This window comes from Mandrillus leucophaeus, unplaced genomic scaffold (assembly GCF_000951045.1).
Source record: "Mandrillus leucophaeus isolate KB7577 unplaced genomic scaffold, Mleu.le_1.0 Scaffold275, whole genome shotgun sequence".
NCBI classification, from domain to species: Eukaryota; Metazoa; Chordata; class Mammalia; order Primates; family Cercopithecidae; genus Mandrillus; species Mandrillus leucophaeus.
Window position 1 is genome coordinate 2,341,556 of NW_012102865.1, and position 5,452 is coordinate 2,347,007.

Sequence of the window (5,452 nt, forward strand, 5' to 3'; positions counted from 1 at the left end):
GTGTGTGTGTGTGTGTGTGTGTGTGTGTGTGTGTAAACAGATAGAGATTTTTTATAAGGAACTAATTCACACTATTGTGAAGGCAGGGAAATCCCAAAATCTAAAGTCAGCAAGCTGGAGACCCAGAAGAGCCAATGGTTCTAGTCTGAGTTTAAAGAACTGAGAACCAGGATAGCTGATGGTGTAAGTCACAGTCCAAAGGTCAATAGCTCAAAACTCAAGAAGAGCTGATGCTTCTGTTCTAGTCTGAAGGAAAAAAAAGGCCAATGACACAGCTCAAAAGTAGTCAGGCAGGAGGAAATCCCCCTTACTCAAGGAAGGGTCAGTCTTTTTGTTCTATTTGTACCTACAAATGACTGCATGAGGCCCATCCACACTGGGGAGAGCAATCTGCTTTACTTATATGTTAGCTTATATGCTAACCTCATTCAGAAACACCCTTTGAGATACATCCAGAATAATGTTTGACCAAATGTCTCCACGGCCCAGTTGACACATAAAATTAACCATCATAGGTACCATACTAGGCAAAAAACCTCATGACCTGACAATGGACAGGTGTTATAGGTAGAACTATAAAGATGTCCTCCCCAAGATTCCTGTCCCCTGACATTCAGTTAAGCACTAATTTCTAAAATTTGTGAAATCCACCAAGAAGCACTGCTGAGAAAAGACTTTGCAGATGTAATTAAGTTTATTGAACAGATGACCTTAAAATAGGAAGATTTTTCTGGATTACTTGGTGTAATTATATAGTTCTTAAAAGCAGAGGAGGAAGGCGGAAAAGTCAGTAGAGGAGATGTGACAGAAGACCTGTATTACAGAAATAAGGGAGAGAGGTTTGAAGTATGAGAAGGACTCAAACCACCATCGTTGACTTTGACAGAAGCCAGAAGCCAGAGAACGTGAACAACCTTTTAGAAGCTGAGAATGACCCAGCTGACAGCCAGTAAAGAAATGGGGATCTCAGTCCTACAAGAGCTTGGAACTAAATTCTGCGAACAAACTGAATGAGTACGGAAGTAGATTCTCTCCTAGAGCCTCCAGAAAGTGGCACATCCCTGTCAACAATTTGATTTCAGCCTTGGAAGACTAAGTGGAGAACCAACAGAACCATGCTGTGCATGGACTTCTAACCCAAAGAAACTCTGAGATAATCAACAGTCACTAAATGTATGGTGAGTTGTTATGGCAGTGACAGAAAATTAACACAATTAGGCATTCGGTAAGTCCCCAGACAGTGCCGCTACAGAAGCATAGTTGTTAAAGAAGGCAAGTAGAAATACAAAATACATTCTCGAGTCTACCAGGAACATGTTATTTTCTCTTAAATGTTGTTCTGTGCCCAGTGAAATCAACAATGTGGCTTCCTGGTATCTTAGAAACATAACGGCATACTGCCATTCAGAGTCGGTTAATGCTGGTGGCAAATTGGGCACTCATCCATGATGGCTGCCATGTCAGCCATGGTGTGAGGAAGTTGATTTTGTTGAGCCATGCATATTTTATGCCTCTTGGATATAGTTTCTGTGTTATCTTGTATATGATTAAGTGCATTATGCAAGCACTGGGGCAACATGGTTTAGATCTGTGTCTCCACTCAAATCTCATGTCCAGTTGTAATCCCCAGTGTTGAAGGTGGGGCCTGGTGGGAGGTGATTGGATCATGAGGGTGAATCCTTCATGAATGGTTTAGCTCCAACCCTTTGGTGTTGTTCTCATGCTAAAGTTCTCACGAGATCTGGTTGTTTAAATGTGTGTGGCACCTCCCCACCTCTCTCTCTTGCTGCTGCTCTGGCCATGTAAGATGTTCAAGACATTCCTGCTTCTCCTCTACCTTCTGCCATGATTGAAAGTTTCCTGAGGCCTGCGCAGAAGCCAATTCCTGTACAGCCTGTGGAACCATGAGCCAATTAAACCTATTTTCTTTATAAATCACCCAGTCTCGGGTATTTCCTTATAGCAATGCAAGAACTGACTAACACATGGAGTAACTAGAAGAAGGGCAGAAAAGAACAAGTCCCTTGTCTACTTGATCACTGACAGCCTCTTCTGTAGTGGGTCACCTCTCATAAGCATATACATGGGGTGCAAATATCCTGACATCTGGCAAAAGATGCATCTAAGTACCACTTCCTCAAGCATACTTGTCACCAATCCTTCAACGTTATTCCATCAAAGTCCCTGAAAACACAATAGATATAGATCTACTTTCTCAGGCCACTTCTCCTTCCAGGTAAATTGGACAATGCTCTATGTTTTGCCCACTAGGTTTTCTCTTCCCAGCCCTCCTTCAGGGCTACCTCTGAGGTCCACAATTGGGCCAGAGTCCAGTTCTGGTTGATGTATAGCCACCAGTAAAGAGGCACCCCCCACCCCGCTTTTTTTTTTTGAGATGGAATTCCACTCTTGTTGCCCAGGCTGGAGTGCAATGGCACAATCTCGGCTCACAAGTTCAAGCGATTCTCCTGCCTCAGCCTCCCCAGTAGATGGGATTACAGACATGTGCCATCACTCCCGGCTAATTCTGTATTTTTAATAGAGATGGGGTTTCTCCATGTTGGTTAGGCTCATCTGAAACTCCCAACCTCAGGTGATCTGCCGGCCTCAGCCTCCCAAAGTGCTAGGATTACAGATGTGAGCCACTGCGCCCAGCCGAGGCTACTTCTTTTTCTTCCTAATTAACTCATCTAAGGAAACTTCCTCTGCAATCGTAGGCAAGAGTTTAGGGGAGATGTGGTTGTACAGCAAAAGCTGGCATCTCGGGAGTGAGAATTGCCTGCTTAGTCAACTAGACTTGGTTTTTGGAGCTAAAATATATCATTTCAATTTCACGTTAAAGGGCTGCTGAACCACCCTAGTTTATGGCTTAGTTTCAGATACTACCCAGTCCTCGATGGGCAGTACAGATCCTGTGAACACCTAGAGTGCCATAGCCAGGAATTTAATCTCTAGTAGAAAAAAACATGAACTGCTTCTCAAATAAAATAGTCCAAGAGCTAGGCACAGTGGCTCACACTTGTAATCCCAGTGCTTTGACACTCAGAGGCAGGAGGATCACCTGAGCCCAGGAGTCCAAGACCAGCCTGGGCAATGTAATCCCCCATCTCTGCAAAATATTTTTGCAGGAGGATTGCTTGAGCCCAGGAGTTCACCTCTGCAGTCAAGATGATCACACCACTACACGCCAGTCTGGGCAACAGAGCTGGAGTGTCTTTGTCTCAAAAAAAAAAAAAAAAAAAAATTAGCTGGGTGTGGTGGTGGGCGCCTGTAGTCCCAGCTACTCGGGAGGCTGAGGCAGGAGAATGGCGTGAACCCGGGAGGCAGAGCTTGCAGTGAGCTGAGATCGCACCACTGCACTCCAGCCTGGGCGACAGAGTGAGATTCCATCGGGGGCAGCGGGGGGGGGGGTAGTCAAAGAGCATGATTTTGCTACAAATTTCTGTTATTAAGTGCCTCTATATAATTTCCCAATTACAGCCTGCCATAGACTTCATACAGCATCCAGATCTGCCATAGACATTTGGATCTACTAAGGCATGAAGAATACATGACAGATCCACTGGTCCAGCTAAAGAGGTGTCTCTTCTAGATCCTGCTATCCTCCTCTGAGTTGGCTGGCGGCCTTTAGGGACGCTTAGTTAAAGGTTTGGAATAGATGCACATGCCCCTTCTAAAATCCAAAGAAGACCACTAAACATTGTGCTGCTTTTTTGGTACAGTAGTGGAGGAAGCAAATATAGATATTGAAAAACAGACAGAACCAGATGGTTTTTGTTCATATCTATGCTCTATCCAGGAAAGATTTCCATCTTACAGATCTGAGAACAAAATTAAAATTTTTTAAAGCACAGTATCTGAAAATTTAACCTGGAATTAATCTGTGGAAGGGAGAAATAAGCAGAAAAAAAATGGTTTAATGTAAGAAAAAGCAGCCTAATAATACCTATTCTGCAAGTTATTTTATCTTATTCATTATTTAATCTAATTAATATTTAATCTCCTGCACTTTTGAAAAATACAGAGATTAATAATGCATCTGTGCAAAACTAACTCAAACTCATAAAACATTTCATATTTTTCCAATACCTACCAGTGTATCTGGCTCTTTTTACAATCTCAAGAATTGTTTCTTTGAATGACTGATAAGATCATTCTAAAAGAATCTCACGTCATTGCTAACATGATAGGGCAGAAATAGTGTGAACTTTGGAACCAGAAAATATCTAGATCCAAATCTTACCCCGAACCCTTACCAGCTCTGTGACCTGGGGGAAATTAGTTAGGCACTGTTTTAGGCTGAATAATGGTTCCACAAAGGTGTCCACATCCTAATCCCCAGAACCTGGGAATATGTTATTTTACATATCAAAAGGGACTTCATAGATGTCATTAAGTTAAGGATCTTGAGATGGGGAGATAGTATTATCCTGGATCATTCAGGTAAGTCCAGTATAATTACATGGGTCCTTAAAGGAAGGTAGGATGGTCAGAGTCAAAGATAGAGCTGTGATGATGGAAGCAGAGATTGGAGGAACACAGCCCTACTGAAACACTTATTTCTGAACTTGTAACCTCCAAAATGGTAAGAGAATAAATTTTAAATTGTGTCATTTTAAGCCACGAAAATTGTGGTGATTTGTTACTTCAGTAATAGAAAATTGATCTAGGCACTTCAAAGCTGAGTTTCCTCCTGGGAAAAACGGGAGTAGCACATTTGTACTATGAAGATTAAAAATATTTTTAGGCTGGTTGCAGTAGCCTGTACCTGTACCTGTAATCCCAGCAATTTGGGAGGTCGAGGTGGGAGGATCGCTTGAGGCCACCAGTTCAAGACCAGCCTGGGCAACATAGCGAGACCCCATCTCTGCAAAAATTTTAAAAATTTAGCCTAGCGTGGTAGTACACGGCTGTGGTCCCAGTTACTCAGGAGGCTGAGGTGGGAGGATCACTTGGGCCCAGGGGTTTGAGGCTGCAGTGAGCTATGATCATGCTACTGCACTCCAGCCTGGGTAACAGAGTGAGAACCTCTGTCAATAATAATAATAATGTTAAAGTAGTCAGCACATAGTAACTACTCAATAAGAAGCATCTATTAAAAACACGTACTGTACTGTCAGAGATGCAGTCAGATTGACAGATGTTTCTTTCCAGGCTTTACAACTTACTAATTCCAGATTTCCTCACTTGCAAACTGGAGTTAAGAATAGATTCATATCATAACATTGTTGTGAAGATTAACTGAAATATTTCACATAAAAATCTTAGCCCCATACCTGAAACAAGGTTAGCATATCGCATAATCAATGTTGACTGGCCGGGCACAATAACTCACGCCTGTAATCCCAGCACTCTGGGAGGTCAAGGCAGGCAGTTCGCCTGAGGTCAGGAGATCGAGACCAGCCTGACCAACATGGATAAACCCTGTCTCTACTAAAAATACAAAATTAGC